The following is a 17,048-nucleotide window of genomic DNA, read 5'->3' on the forward strand; positions in this document are numbered from 1 at the left end:
TACTCCTTTTTTTAAAAAAAATTGATTTGAGAGAGAGAAGAAGGAGAGGTGGGGAGAGAGGTGAGAGAGAGAAATACTACTTTGTTGCTTTGTTGTTCCACTTATTTATGCATTCATTGTTGCTTTACCCACAACCTTGGTGTATCCGGATGACACTCTAACCAACTGAGCTACCCATCCAGGACTAAGGTTAAACTTTTGCATTTTCAGGTGTAGATTTTTGCACTCAAATTGCTAGAATATTTGTGTGGGAAATGAACTGTTCTGTGTTTAAATGAACTGTTGTTGGCTATCTCACTTGACAATTATTTTATGGTTTGAATGACATGTCATATGACCCTCACATACTCACATATAGTAGTTTTCAGGCCACAATTACATTTGCCACTAATTTGCATCTTAGAAAGTATTTATAGGTGCAGCTGTGTTCTAGTGACAAGGAGTCAGCTGCTTCCAGAATGCACCGTATCCTGGGAGTAACCTGGCGTCTTTCCTGAAAAGCTCCTTAACATCCAGTAGGCCATTCAGGCACGCGCTTGGCATTTCTTCCTGAAATTCTTTCGTAAATTAACAGGAAGCCTTCCTTCCCGTTTTTATTATAAAGGGGGAAATGATGGTAAAACTTAAACACACATTGTTATTTTAACATTTAGTTTTACATCTGTTGGGGAGTTGTGTTTTTACTTAAAAATACTTTAGCCAAGAATCAAAACCAGAGAATTACCCCTGTTCCCAACCTTCTGTCATTGACGGCTCTTTGTTAAATGCAAACAGCAGAAAACACCGTGTTAAACCCATGTTGGCTCAGAAAGCCAAGTATGAATGAAACCTAACCGTCTCAGCGCCCAGTTTCTTTTTAGTGATTTAAGTAAATTGCTTTAGAAATCTTGGCCAAACTTTTTAAAAGTACTTCTCACACCTTGCCTTTATAAGTAACTGTGGAATTCGACACACCACAAATTCACTTTGTATTTTTCTTAATGAGTTTAAATGTTCAAATAGCCTCTACTTTTATGTTATAGATCGTACAAGGCTGTTTATTTCATGTTGAAGAGAACCAACCAACCCCCTCCCCCGCTTAAGTGCAAAGGTTGGACTAGGACAGGAACTGGTGAATTGGGAAAGCATCCGTTTTCTTTTTCCTCCTTCCTTTCCTTCTATGTTTATTTCACTTTGTAGCAGAGAACTGTGGGTTGTTGGTTTTTTTTTTTTTTTTTCACTTCAGACTTTCCTTCTTCTTTCTTTTGCTTGACAGTTCACACTAGGAGAGGGTGGTGAGCTTTTTGTTGTTGTTTGGTGGTGGTTTTTTCATATGTCTCCTTTTCCTCCAGATAGTGTTGCTGACCAAATTTAAAACAGTCCAGTGTTTAGGATCCCTGCAGGGCCGCTTTAAGGATGTGGACCCGTAAAGCGCCCCAAGCAGTAACTACCCGAATTGCGTTTAATTACACTACGTAGCTGCGTCATTTTACTTCAGGTTCTTTCTGATAGATGCTGCAAGGCAATTGGAACCGCGGATGATGGGATTAAGTGCCTCTTGAAGTGACTTCAGCTTCTTGTGGGAACAAAGGGGAAGAGGAGAACCCTTGGTCCCTTTTTGCCTGAGCTGCCTTTTTCTTCACTTGGTATAAGGAAATACAATTAACAAACATTATCCCCAGAGGTAAATTGAAATGTACATGCGGGCAAGCACCGCTCTTGACTGCAATTAGACATATATGATCCGAGGTATTCTGACCATTCATTAGTGCTAATTGTTTGAGAAACAAGCCCAGAACAAATGATTAAAATGTAGGCGACATAACTGGGATTATTAGCATGTGTGATAAAATGTGCGCTCTGCAGCTGCACCAATAAAACGCTTTGGAAAGTGGCTCTGATTAGACAAATGCTTGGTTTGGCTCTGTGGTGTTTGCTTAAGACCTGGTGGTGTTTATAACAAACAACTTATATCTTTCTTTCTTAATTAGTGAGAATTACTATGCAAATGTTGCTGTTTTGTAATTTAATATCCTATCAGTTTCCCTGCCTTTGGATTGTTATTGCAGTCTACTGGTCTTGCTGGGATGGGATAAACTGAGTTCTTGGGTTTTGTTTCTTTGCTCTGCTTTCCTTAAAATGCTATGGAGGCCCTAACTGGTTTGGCTCAGTGGATAGGACGTTGGCCTATGGACTAAAGGGTCCTGGGTTGATTCTGGTCAAGGGCACATGCCCATGTTGTGGGTTCAATCCCCAGTTGTGGGCGTGCAGGAGGCAGCCGATCAATGATTATCTCTTATCATTGATGTTTCTATCTCTCTCTCTCCCTTCCTCCTGAAATCAATAAGAATATATTTTAAAATAAATAAATAAAATGCCATGGAGAATTATGTGAAGTTTTGTGGGGTTTTTTTGTTGTTTTTTGTGTGAATAGTCATCACATCTAGATGTGATGAGTTCTGCTAGATCTTCTTGTATTTGGGAATGTTAAGGTCACAGAGATCCGGCAAGAGTAACCTAGTGAAACATTTACTGGGAGCTAGTTGCCCATATAGGTAGTCAACATTCTGCTAAGTCCTCCAGCCCAACCCAAGCAAGTGAGTGGACCCAGGGGGAAGGCAGAAGGGACCAGAGGAATAAGGACCAATTCAGAGAGTTGGAGAGCAATTGGATTCCCCTTGGAAATGTATCTAAGAGTTTGGGGTTTAGCAAAGAAATGTGAGCTCAGCTAAATGTGGAATCAGCAAGAGATTTTGGAGGCACAATTGGGAATGGAAGTAGATATGAGACAGAAGAATGGAACCAGGGTGCCAAAGAGGACTTGGGAAATGTGCCAGGCAGGCAGAAGCTGAAATCCGAGGTCAGTCTGTCTAAGAACAAATGTTTGGGGCCTCCTACCTTATAGCTCAGTGCTCCTCTGTCCCCTGCTTGCATTTCCGAAACCAGAGGCAGAGGAAGAACCATTTGGAGATTGTCTGTTGGATGCCATGAAAACCTGCAACAACTTTTCAATCTCAAGTGGTCTGTCCTTTGTCACCCAACAGATTTCTGAGCCACCTACCTCTTAGCATATCATTAGCACTTTCCAAAGGAAGACAAATATCAGTGTTAGTCTACATAAAACATAAGTTTAAATTAGTTTTAAAATTAGTTAATGCATTCCACAAATACAAAAAAAAATGTCTGATTATCTTGGTCTCTGGATAACTTGTTTCCTCTCTCTTACCATCATCATAGAAATTATGACTCAAGTCATAAATAAACCATAACATAGGTTATTATGGACATTTTGCTTGGGGAAGGTTTTATCTCTCAATTTTTAATTTTATTCTCTTTGAATTTATAATAAAAGTATTACTCTCTGAGTTTTATCAGTTCATTCCACACTACATATTCAGTAGGAGGGGATTTTGAGGGGAACTAAAAGTAAAGGGAAAAGGTGCTATTTTGCATTTTGAACTAGTGCATTGCTAAGTGTAGCGCTGAATTAAGAAAAAACATTAAGCTCCCCTAAAATTAGGGCAAGTTCTAGGAAGTCCTGCCTTAAATAGATATTTAAAGGAATTAGTGCCTGTAGCACATTAACCATACTTTAAAAAAAAAAACTATTAGAAAAACCCTTTCTAATCATATCCATATGTTTAGTTTTAATTTTCATCACACTTAGCGCTGAATAATTAAGGAAGAAAAAAACAATCTTAATCTTATTGTGGACCCCACACAATCAAAGGCACAGGCACGTGATTTGTGATCGCAGCTTGTATTCACAGCTTTCATGTATGTAGAATGGGTCTGGCAATTAGGCTCAGACTGGGTGTTTTTTCTAAAAATTATTCAGCGTTAGAGAGCAGTCAATATTAAATCCTCCCCAAATCTGCAGATCAGGATAATCAAGGGACGGTGGTTATAAAACATCAGAACTCTAAGCTATGTAACATTTTGGCCTCATTTGATTGAGATTGACACTTGAAAGGTATTTTTGAGAGAATCTAGGAAGAAGAAGAAAATGGAGATTCCATTAATCTGATTATTTTCATGACAGTTACAAAGAATAGTGAAGATGCAGAGAGACCTATTTTCTCAAGATTGCAGAACCACTTTGTGGAAGGAAAAAAAATGTCCCTTCCATGATTAGTTTCATATCAAAGAACCTGGTCATGGGCAGATGCATTAATGTGACACTTTAGCAGCCTTTGAGCTGCTGGAGAACTCTGTGAAAGAATCCATGGTTACCCCTGTCAGGTGGACAGTCTTCCGTCATGACCTTTAAAAAAAGTTAAGGAAGAATTTGATCTTTCTAGTTCACATTTGCTCAGTTACCTCCTGTGCCTGAGCCAGGAAATAATCATCTCGGCTTTATATTTATTATTTTTTTGAGATAGAATAACCCAGCACTCACGGAATCTGTAAATGAAGAAACTGTGAACGGCCTTCTTTGTGAAACTCTCTGGCAGTGCTATGGTAATCATGTTTCCTATACCCTCCACTGGCTATTTCAATACATCAACTACTAAATACTATCTTTCCTGCGACTGGTTTTAGAATCAACCTTCTCAGGCGGGAATGCCAACAATGAGCAATCTAAACAGAAGACTGTGCTCTGAATGTTAACCCTTGGCCAGGACTGGAACAAGTATGCTCTATTCCTGACACTCAGCATTTCACGATCAAAAATGCCAAATCAGGATGTGAGGGAGATCTGGCTGCGACATCTGTCACCCCATTGATCGCCAGGGTTGATTCGGCTGATCTGGCTGGCTAGGCGGGTGTCCCCCTCCTCCCTCACTGATCCATGTGCATCCCTCCAGAAGCTGCGCGCTCGGTCGAAGAGGACGATCTGCTCCCCCCGCTCCCCCCCCCCCCAAGAGAGGACCGGTCTTCGGTCAAGGGTATACGAGTAGCTGCGCTCCCCTGCTAGAACCTCCAAACAAAAATGCCAAATCAGGCCTAGACGATTTGGCTCAATCGATAGAGCATCTGTCTGTGGACCAGAGGGTCACGGGTTTGATTCCGGTCAAGGGCACATAACTTGGGTGCAGGCTCCTCCCGGCTCAGGCCCTGGTCGGGGCTTGTGCAGGAGACAACCAATCTAGGTGTTTCTCTCACATCAATGTTTCTCTCGGTCCTTCCTTCTCTTCCATTCTCCCTAAAAAAATCAATGGAAAAATATCATTGGGTGAGGATTAACAAAAAAACAAACAAAACAAAACAACAACAAAAACACCCAAATCCTCTCTACAGAGGCAAAGGGAAGTCGGAGGGCATGTTCTTTAGGTTTTAGTTACAATGTATGAAAGCGCCACGCTCTGTGCTTGACAGGTGCTCTCTCTCGAAGTCCCCGACACTGGGACTGCAGTTGGAAATCCATCTATCAAATCTCTCTGGGTAGAGGGTCTTGCGCGTCATTCCTGGACCAATTTCTCAGCGGCTTCAACAGTTAACTATTAATGAACAACATCCCTGGACTCCTTTGTGTTTCCAGAGGGCCAGGGTTGCAGCAGCCGGAAACAGAAGAGATGCTAATCGCATTGTGTGCCTCCCCGTGTTCAGTGACGGAGGGCCGCTTTCCCTCTTGACCTCAGTGTCACGCCAAGGGGAAACCCCTCCAGTGTTCCGTTTAGATAAACCCTCTGCTCCTCCTTCTCTCACCAAAAGTGGAGTGAGAAAGTGGGATTACGGCTTATACCCACCAACAGGCACATGCTCCATTGTTATCCTCTCTTCAACACTAAACAGGGGGCTTTCTTTTTAGCTCTTCGGAAAAACAAAGCTCCTCTCCCCCTCCCTTCCTTTTCTCCCTTCTTTGCCCTCGCCTCCATCTTCCTCTCTTCCCTCCCACTTTCTTATCCACCCCAACTTTACCTCCAGGACCCATCCCTTTCCCCTCCCTCCTTTCCTTTTCCTCATTCTCTCTCTCTCCCTCACCGCCTCTCAGATGCCCCCTTCCCCCCCTCCCCTCCTTATTATCTGCTGGGCTGCTGTAGTCTTAGCTCGTGGAGAACTCTTCCCTTCCCTTCATCTTCCTTTCAGAGAAGGAAGTGTTTGCTGTCAGAGAAGCTACCAGACACCCAGGTGCCAAAGGGTGGAGTGACCCTGATTGGTGACACCGCCACATTTATTAATAAAGTCTAGCTCTGGCTGGTGTGGCTCAGTGACATCCTGTGCACCACAAAGTTGCCAGTTTGATTCATGGTTGGAGCACTTGCCCAGGGTGTGGGCTCTGTCCCCCATTGGGGGGGGGAGCATGCAGGAGGTGGCCAATCACATTGATGTTTGTTCTCTCTCTCTCTCTCTCTCTCTCTCTCTCTCTCTCTTCCTTTCTCTTTAAAAATCAATAAACTGTTCTTTAAAAAATGTCTAAATGTGGACTTCTATTTTCATGGAAAACTTGCCTTCTTTTCTGGGATCCATTAATGGTCACACAGTTGTATGAGGGTTTCCCTGTTCCTGGGATATACCCCACTCACACGCTGTGTGCCTACCTGGAGAACTAGACTTCTGTGGCCATACCAAGTGGACTGAATCCTGGGTGGCAGTGAGGGTCTGGTGGTCGCATAGCTTTCTGTCCATGTTTACACACCCATGGCCCTTACCGAGCAAGGGTCAGCTTGTGGTAAATTCAGTATTAATTGGCTGCTGATTGATACTGAATTTGATCAATACCCAGCATGGATATGACAAGGGAAAGTGATTTCATAATTTTAATTTTTTTCATTGTAGTAAAATATACATGATACACAATTTATCATTGTAACTGTGTTGTTTTATTGTTGTTGTTAATCCTCACCATTGATTTTTAGAGAGAGTGGAAGGGAGGAGGAGAGACAGAAAGAGGGGAACATTGGTGTGGGAGACACATGGACTGGGTGCCTCCCGCCTACAACTGAGGTATGTGCCCTTGACCAGAATCGAACCCAAGACCGCAGGCCAATGCTCCATCCACTGAGCCAAACAGGCGGGGGCCCATTTTAACTGTTTTAAAGTGTACCGTTCAGTGGCATTAAGTACATTTTCATTGTTGTGCAACTTTCACCACCATCTCAAGAACTTTCATCTTCCCAAACGGAAACTGTCCCCATTAAATAATACCTCCCTATTCCCCCACCCTGTTCTCTTGAAATTCTTGTCTTTTGAAACTGACTGCTCTAGGTACCTCCTGTAGGTGGACTCATACAGTATTTGTCCTTTGCGCCTGGCTTATCTCACTGAGCATAATGAGTGACTTTAAATTTTGACAAGGTGTGTGTTTGCTTGCTTTCACACTCTGTGTGAAGGAAGACCTCTCTTCACTGGGGTCACTGGCTTTGTCCCGGGTGTTCTGAATGTCTGAGGAGGCAGAGATCTGCGCTGAAACAGTGAGAAACAAACTTTACCAATCTGCTTTTTTCTCTACTCCTGCCAAATCTGTCCCTTAGATGACACCCACCCCTTTTCCTGGAATTCCCTCGCCAATGCACCTCCATGTACCTGGCACCCCACAGTGGCCGAAAGGCTGGCCACGGTTGTGGGTTACCCCATCCTGTGCCTGGGTCCTTCCATTGCAGCAAACCCACAGTGGACCACAACTGCAGTTCTGTGTGTGTCCACTCTAGACACTAAAGACGATTTCTTCATTTCAGTACAAAAGAGAGCACTTGGTTAAGGTGTGATGTAATTGCTTCCTGAGAGAGTTTGCCCTGAGAAGATCTTTTTGGCTTTCCTGAAGTGGGATGCACGCTTATTTGCATTTGTGCCACATGTTAATCCCCGGAGGGCCCTGTTCTGCCAATGAGAGGACAAGTCGCCTTGTTTTGCCCTCATGCTGAAGGAAAGCTCCCCATTTCTCTGTGCACTGTTGCCATAGTAACAGAAACAGTTTTTTTGAAATAGGGAAGGAATCTCTCTGGGCACTTGGGAACTTAGTAAAGTGAGAACATAAGTAAGCCTCAATTATTCTAGATGCTGGCATGAATACTGAGTTATTAATAGTCATAGCATGGTTGAAATTTGTAGGTGAAGTTTACTGTGTCGGGGCGGAGTGGGGGGAGGGGGGAAGGGAGAGGGCAGGACCAGTGAATGGGCTCTATTCTTCACTCCAGTTGCACAGGGTCTTCCATAAACATCAGATTGTCCTGCAAGCTCAGAACTCAGTTTCCCCCACTATATAACCTTAGAAGAGGCTACGTTCCTCCAACCCCCTCAAAGGATTGAAAAGACAGACCCAGTAGAGGAGCCTGCCAGGAATCTGTCACACAGCTGTGGATCTGTACAAAAATTTTTGTAAAAAAGTTTTACATTCAACCTTTATCCGATCTTAGAGGCAATCTTAAAATAATTTAAAGGGCCATATCATTTCTGTATGGTATCTTAAATGGAAATGTATTGATGTATATTTTAAAATGATGCTGTATATGTTTTCTTATGTTTGTAGACAAATGAGAATTTATCAAAATTTATTAGAATTTGTGGAGGCAATTTCTAAAGGTCAAGGTCACATAAGAAATTATTCTTTTTTCTGGTCCCAAAACATCAATTTCGTCATAACTGAACTTGAATGCAGCATAATGTGTTTTATAATAATACACTTTGGGTAGAAATGTAAAATGATCTGGCCACTGTGGAAAGCAGTATGATGGTTCTTCAGAAATTTAATATAGAGTTACCATATAATCAATCAAATAGAATTACCAATTCCACTTCTGGGGATATATCTAAGGCATTGAAAGAAGAGACTCAAACAGATATTTGTACATCAGTGTTCATGACAGCATTATTCCTACAAGTTTGACTATTCAAATGACTGTTTCTTCTGGTTTAGAGTTTCTTTCTTTAAAATAAAATTTTTTTATTGGTTTCAGAGAGGAAGGGAAAGGGAGAGAGAGATAGAAACATCAGTGATGAGAGAGAATCATTGATTGGCTGTCTCCTGCACTTCCCACACTGGGAGCTGAACTCTTAACCCGGGCATGTGCCCTGACTGGGAATCGAACCCTGAACTCTTGGTTCATAGGTCAACGCTCAACCACTGAACCCCGACAGCCGGGCTAGAGTTTCTTTCTCATAAACACGGTCAATATTCAGCTTCAGGACTTCTTTCTGGGTGGCAGGGGTCCAGGGGAGCCTATGTAATGCCTTCTGGCAGCCTTCTCTTCCTACTCTGATGAAGAGTAAGTCACCTCTCATGGCCCTTGGCCTCTGTTCTCTGGCGCAATTCTAATGGTTGTTGGACTCATGTGGTCTGTCCCTGAGTGTCCCCTGAGTGTAGTTGATGCACAAGGTTTGCCTGCAGGCTTTGCTGGAGGCCCTACTCTCACAGGTGTTGCTTAGGATGGAGACTCTCAGTGCCCCCGTCCTGGCTGTCCACCTGCATCCTCTGATATGGCGTCTCACTCCTGCAGCACAGGCAAAGGGTCAGCAGAAACTTCCAGATTTCTCACACATCCTGGGGGAGTAGGAACCGCCTGCTCTAGCCCGTTGTGTTGCTGTGTCTACTCTCCTCCACTGCCCCATGACGTTTCCTTCCCACGTTTGAAATGGGAAGTTGGCACAGTTGGTTTTTTTGCTTTCAGCTTACCTTGGGTTTTTGTCACCTCTCTAGCCACCTTTGCTACCTGCAGGTTCCTGGGATGGGAATGGGCCTGACAGAATCCTCCCCCAGTCTCATCACACCCACTGTCCCCCTCAGAGCTTCTCTCAACTTCCGAAGGGCCTGGGCCCTGACCATGGCAGAGACTTCCTTTACTTCTAGTCCCCCACCTTGCTCACTTTGCTCCTGGGAGCTCTCCGTTAAGGCCATCAAACTGTTGGAAATGAGACTTCCTTCTCTGTTAAAAAGGCACGTTTATGATCTCACTGTGGAATTGATATAAAAATCTAGTTTGAGATTCTAAGCTCAGCATGGACTTCTTGGTGTTTACTACCCAAAATCTTTGCAGTGATGGCTACTGATTCAATGGGTGAGGGAAACAGAACACCATGATTTCCAAGTGAGGAAACTACCGCTCCTCTTAAATATCTTTCCCCAGTCGCTGATTAGCACCCAACTCCCCTGCTTAAATCTGGTAGGATTACATTCAGCAACTGTTAATGACCCCCCCCCCCAAGTCCTGTCTAGGATTAATAAAACACTTACTGTACTTGCAGACCCTGGTCGGAGCTTCTCATCCCTGGAGCTTTAGAGAAACACCAACGCCTGGGATCACCGCAAGGCTCAGGTTTAATTGGTTTGGGTGTGGCCTGGGTTGTTTTCCTTTTCTCAGTTCCCCCAGTGATTGTAATGTGCAGCCAAAGTAGAGACCCCTGTACTACCTCTCAGCTAAGTAAATAAACCGCTAACTTGAGTGTAGAAGTCACATCTAAGTTGTAGATGCTCAAATGGACACTAGCATAGTTGCTTATTACTGCTATTTCTAATATTGTTAGTAGTTTGAGTGTTAATTTTTTTCATCAGAAAGACTTTTCTTTATACATGGATATTTTTCAGGTTTGCTGCATTTTTCAGTTATGATCTTACTACTGTCACAGCCTTCTGTGTGTATAATATGGGTAGCACATGACTCACTTCAGAGTCTTTTTGTGGGAGCAGACTTTCCTGCATTAGGGCAGTGGCTCCACACTGGAATCATCTAAGGTGGTCCTCCAACTTGGCTACGCATCAGAATCAGCAGGGGGATTTTAGAATCGGCAGGGGGATTTTAGAAGTCCTGGAGCCTCGGCCTCGCCCCTGACTAATGCCATCACACTTCCTCAGGTGGGGGCTTTCGGGCCAGCATATTAGAAAACTCCCCAAGTGATTGCAGTTTGCCCCCAAATTAGAGTTTCTCAAACTTTCATGTGTTAAGCATCCCCTGGGGAGTTGTTAATGTGCAGATTCTGATTCAGTGGGGCTGGGGCGGGGCCTCAGATTCTGCATTTCTGACAGGCACTCACGGGAGAGGAACTGCTCCTGTGAGAGATGGGGGATGCTCACAGGAGAACAGATAAGAGACCAGTGATGCTACTGGTCTGCAGCGGCACCTCTCTTGAGTGGCAAGGACCTAGAGAGCTTCAAAACAAACAAAACATAAGCACAGAGCCTGGGCCCTCTTACGAGTGGATGGAATTTGATTGCATTGGGCGGGGTCCAGAATTGAACCCCAGTGTTTAAAAGCTCCCCAGGTGATGGTTATGTAGATTCCCAGGTAGGGAGCCCCTGCAGCACTGAGGACGAGCTCTGCCTCTAGTTACATAAATGGTTAATAAGTGGCATCAGAGAGAGGAAGAAGGGGCCCGCCCCTCCAGCCAGAAGAACCTCCTGGGCCTGCTGAGGGATGTCTTGTCTAAAAAAGGCCCCCTCTGTGGAGAGAACTCACCATAAGGTGACCAGATTTTTTTCAACTCATCTTAAGCTCCTGTTTTGCATATTGTTTGAATACATTTACATGTTGACTCAAAATATGTAAGATAACAAAAAATAAGTTAGATCTTGTCGCCTACTGCCCTTGTGTTCATACACAGTAGTCAGAGCTGAACACACTCAAGTAGGGAACAGATTTTAATGCAGCCGGGCGTGGGGGAAGGAGAAGGCTCACCAGCAGCACGTGGAGGAGGGGTTGCCCTGTGACAGCCCCTCCTGGACCTCAGAGTCTGCAACAGAACCTGAAGCCTGACCCTCTCTACACCTTTCTTGTTATTATTCCAGTTTCGCCGCCTTTGGTCTCTTTTCCCCTCACGCTTCATCGTGTATGGTCTTTAGCCTTCCTGACCTGGCTTGCAGGCCATCTTTTGCATGTTCCTCCCTGGACCTTCTGGGCATGTCCTGTTTCTTTTGTGCTGCTTCCCCACGGTGCTCAGCACAGTGTGGGTCAGGGCCACTGTGTACAGTTGTGTGGGGTGTGCCCTGATTGGGGCACCTACAAAGGGACATGAGTAGGGGCTGAGTTTCAGCTCACCTCCACTCACCAAAGCATGCTGCCTCAGGAGCAGCATGCTACCTGCTGGAAGGCACAAGGGGGCACCTTTTCCTAATTTGTACAAAGGAACCTGCCACATGTGCTAGTGCAGGTCGCTCAGTGGATGCTTATTGAGTAAGTGCTCACTGAATGAATGGATGACTAACTGAATGAATGAATGAATGAACATATGTAATAACAAAGTGGAGGCAGTGAGGATAAAAAAGAGGCTTCCGTAGTCATCTAGGTAAAGGTTAGTGAGATCCTAAATGGGATATAAACTGTAGGCAAGGAGGGGATAAATATAGGAGAAGAAGCAACAGGCCACGGGGTTGGGTTAAAGGTTCCATGATGGCAAAGGAGAGAGGGAATAAAGATTGCCTTCTACCTGTAATCACCATTAAAATTTGACTGTTGGACAAGAAGAATAAGGACAGTGTGGTTGCAGATCAGTCATATGCACCCACTTCTGGGGAGAGCTGGTTTTGGTTAGGTAGCAAGGTGACAGGAATTGTATGCCTCTCATATGCGGAACCCTGTGCTGAGCAGTGTGGGGAAGATGTAAGACCACCCTTCCCTCAGAGAGCTTATGATCTTGTTAAGGTGCTGGAGACAGGATTCCTGATGCAGGGCTATACTGACTAGCATTGGGCATGGGTGACAGGTGTCAGATAATCATAGCAACTACGTGTGCATGCTGCTTTACTGCTGTGCTGAGCTCTCCCCTGTATGAGGTAGCTGTTTTGTTGCTTCTCACTGAAGAGGACATTGACACTGAGAGTGGCTTGCTTCTCCTCCCATCTTCTGACTGCCAATCACACTATTGGGTTGAACTGTATAAAGTTACCATTTTTTGCAGGTCAGAAAGTGTTAGCCATCAGCAATGTCATATAATTCATCCAAACACTTTCCACTACATTATGCTGCCATTTGAGACCTTTTTGCTATGTCTTCCCATGGTGTAAGGGGCAAGGAAACAATCTGTGGTCTCCTCTAGAAGGGCCCTAATCCCACTTATGAGGGCTTCACCCTCATGACTTAATCACCTCCCAAAGGCCCCATATCCTAATACCATTCCCATTGGGGATTAGGTTTCAACATATGAATTGGGGGTGGGGGGGGGAACAAACATTCAGTCTATAGCAATTCACAAAAGAAATTATGTCACATTATTTGAAATTACTGTGCCAAGGAGCGGAACCTTTTAAAATCTCTCTTTTTTAAAGTCTGTTCATTGGTGTCATCAGTTGGCTCTCCGGAAAGCTTGTGCTACCTTGATTAACTTCAGTCTTTATAGCAGAACCAATCCTTTGCTGGTTCTGCTTTGGTTATGACAAGTGAGTTTAAAGATAAGAGAGTTTAAAGATGAATGGTCAGGAAAGGCTTAGCGATCATGGGGACCTTGAACTGAGCTTGAAGGATCCATAAGGTTCAAATAAACTGAGAGGGAAAACTTTTCCATCAGAAGCAAAGGTACATTGGAAACAATGAACATGTCATATTGTGGAGACATCACACCTTATTTTCCTTGGGTGGATAGTTACTTCATGGGAATAGTGGGATATAAACTGAGGAAAGGAATATCAACTGAGACTGAACTTAATCGGGTAGGTAATGGGGAGTTGTTGACAGGTTTTAGCAGGGGAAGAGATGAGCAAAACATGTTTATGATTTCAGAAGACTTTGGGAAACCAGAAACATTTTGTTGTTGTTGTTGTATTTTTGTTGTTGTTTTTAATCTTTTAAAATATATTTTTATTGATTTCAGAGAGGAAGGGGGAAGGAGACAGATACAGAAACATCAATGATGAGAGAATCACTGATCGGCTGCCTCCTGCACGCCCCTCCCCCCCCACCAGGGACTGAGCCCACAACCCAGGCATATGCCCTTGACGGGAATCAAACCCAGGACCCTTCAGCCAATGCTCCATCCACTGAGCTAAACTAACTAGGGCTGTTCTTAAACCAGAAACATTTTTAACAGTGGCAGAATATTTGTTTTAATGGTCATCTGTTTTAAAATTTTTACATTATATAAATGTCCTGGGAATTATTTGCTCTAGTGCTTAGCATGTGACAGTGGTCTGACTTGTCATACCAGAGATGATCTGTCAGCCATGTCTGGGTGCCCAGGATCTGAGATTCAGTGAGTTTGGAGATCATAGTGACTGGATCCAAAATGGTGCTGAGCAGCTATTTCACATGGAGGAAATCTCAGTGTTCTCGACGTGAAGGTCAGATACAGCTGGGACAGAGATATCTGGGCATTCAAGCTATCAGACATGTGGAAAGGAAAGATGAAGAAGGACCCTCTTTAGACTACAGCTGCTCTGATCCTCACTTTGGTTGTTTGCTGGAGCTGACCAGCAGCCCCTGAACAACTGATGAACAGATTACTCCGACGCAGTTTCACTGTGAAAGAGAGGGCTAAGGGGTTGCCTGGCTCAAGGGACCAAGCAGCCTCGATTGCCTGCCTCATTAGCCATTTATTGTAATAGCAGTTTGAGATACTAGTAAGGTTTATCTTTTAGATACAATCAGTAGGGTAAGTAATATTGGGAGGACACATGTGTTTGTAATGTCCTTTAAGCCAGGACACCCAAAAGATTAAGCATAAGGATTCCAGTAAACACCCGGGGGTCTACACATGCACAGACTTGGAAAGGTCAGGGAATAATTAGGGGTGCCGCCTTTGACACACCCCTGTCTCCCCTAAGTCGGAATTCTGATGAACAGGGCAGGTGGCCTTCCACATACTTCCCTTTTCTCAGAATGTTCTCCTTACAAACTTTCCAGCCAAGTCTCGTGTGCTCCCCAGCACTTGTTACACATGTGGTTACCACAGATCCTGATGAGAAGTGACTTTGCACCAAGCATTTCCTGGAAATAAAACTTTCATTTCTTTTAATAGCATTTTTGCTATTTTTAAGGAAATGTATATTGAAAATTCTGCTTTCCAGTGTGAATGATAAGTGAAATGTGATTGTTGCTGCTAAATCATTCTATTTCCTCCCTTTTTAGAAAGATAAACCAGATATTTTCAATCAGTGCAAAATGATGACAGGTATTTCAGGCATTCTTCAATTAGCAGACCAATATTTTATATTAATTAAAATGTCTTCTAAAACATGTACACTTTAAAAATCCATCTATATCTCACTGAACCTCTTATAACACAATGCTTATTTGTTGAAAAAGAAGACACAGACTCGAATTTCAGAGTTTATGAGGCTTGGCAGCAAGGAGAAATGTGGGGCCTACACAGAATCGGTAGGCCTTAGAGAGATAGGGTTTTTCTTGAGACACATCATCAGAAGGCACACTAATCATGGCAAAATGTTACAACCAATTCAAGTAGTTGATGGCATTAACTTAGGGTAACTACCAAATAGAGCTTTGGTGAATAGTCAAGCTGACCTGGTTTTGGATAGGATGGGGTTGGTTACCCAAGAGCGTAAACAGGGCATTACCAGTTCGCTGGGGCTTTACCCTCTCCCTACCTGGAGTCTTCATGGCATCAGCTCTGTCTGTGTGGGCAAGGCCGGCTTCCTGTGTGTGACTGGGCTTAGAAGAGTCCGGTGCTTAGTTTGATGTTCTTCTATCACCATCTTGAAATTCCTAATAGATTTTGAGCAAGGGGCTCCACATTTTGATTTTACACTGGGCACTTCAAATTATGTAACTGGTCCTATCCTGATTCTGAAAGCTGATTTCACCTTCCTTTATCATATACTAGAGGCCTGGTGTACAAAATTTGTGTACTGCGAGGGGTGGGGGGGTGTCCCTCAGCTCGGCCTGCACCCTCTCACAGTCCGGGACCCTTGCTCCTTACCGCCCACCTGCTCGCTATTCCTTACCGCTCTGCTTGCTGCTCCTTAGTGCTGCCGCTGCCATGGAGGCAAGAGAGGCTCCCGTCACCACTGCTATGCTTGCCAGCTGTGAACTTGGTTTCTGGCTGAGCAGTGCTCCCCCTGTGGGATGCACTGACCACCAGGGGGCAGCTCCTGTATTGAGCGTCTGCCCCCTGGTGGTCAGCGCACATTATAGCAACCGGTCATTCCACCGGTTGTTCCACCAGTTGTTCCTCCGGTCAGTCGATTTGCATATTAGACTTTTATTATATAGTACTAGGGGCCCGGTGCACGAAATTCGTGCACTGGGTGTATGTGGGGGGGAGTGTCCCTCAGCCCAGCCTGCCCCCTCTCACATACTGGGAGCCCTCAGGCGTTGACCCCCATCACCCTCATATCGCAGGATCGGCCCCTTGCCCAGGCCTGACGCCTCTGGCCTAGGCGTCCGGCCCGGGCAGCGGGGACCCGCAGCTGCAGCGGCCCCACGATCGTGGGCTTCGCTTTAGGCCCAGGCAAGGGGCCCCTAGCTCCTGGGACTGCCAGCTTCGACCGTGCCCAGCTCCCATCGCTGGCTCCACCCCTACTTCCTGCTCTCACTGGCCAGGGCGGAAAAGGCGCCTGATTCTCTGATCATGGCTGGGGGGCAGGGCAAAGGCGGCCCCAGGGCCGCCTTTGCCCTGCCCCCCAGCTCTTAGCTCCCCCCTGGGTTTCCGATCACTGTCAGTGGCAGGGGGCTTCTTCCTGCTTTCCCTTTCGCCTCCCTGCATTGTGCCTACATATGCAAATTAACCGCCATCTTGTTGTCAGTTAACTGCCAATCTTAGTTGTCAGTTAATTTGCATATAGCCCTGATTAGCCAATGAAAAGGGTAGCTCGTACGCCAATTACCATTTTTCTCTTTTATTAGTGTTGATTATGGCCTAAAAACTTGGTTTTCCCAGGATCAAGCCATGGACCAGGGGAGTGTGAGGGGTAAGGGCTACGGTGAGCCATCGGAGCTTCTGGCCAACTCCTCTTATTTCCTCAGGAGGCCAGACTGAGCACAGTAGGAAAAGGAAGGAGAGCGCAGTGTCTAGGAGCAGGCGGGGGCTACTGACAGCTAGAGTTTCTCCATTAAGAACACAGCAGCTGCTACTACTCTTACTACGCCCACCACACATCAAGGAGCTAATATCTGCCAGGCTCTCGCTAAGTGCTTCATGTGCATTAGTTCCTCTTTCTTAATCCTCTTCACATCCTGCAAAATGAGTATTTTTATAAAGGAAGACTCTGAAGTTTCCAGTAATTAAATTGCCCGCAATTACAAAGC

At 44.8% G+C, this 17,048-nt stretch overlaps 1 protein-coding gene across 5 annotated transcripts in view; it reads left to right on the forward strand.

Moving 5' to 3' along the window:
• CLYBL (citramalyl-CoA lyase) overlaps positions 1 to 17,048 on the forward strand; it is a 224,912-nt gene that overhangs the window by 110,870 nt on the left and 96,994 nt on the right. The window lies entirely within an intron of this gene.

The sequence above is a fragment of the Myotis daubentonii genome, chromosome 2 (assembly GCF_963259705.1).
Source record: "Myotis daubentonii chromosome 2, mMyoDau2.1, whole genome shotgun sequence".
NCBI classification, from domain to species: Eukaryota; Metazoa; Chordata; class Mammalia; order Chiroptera; family Vespertilionidae; genus Myotis; species Myotis daubentonii.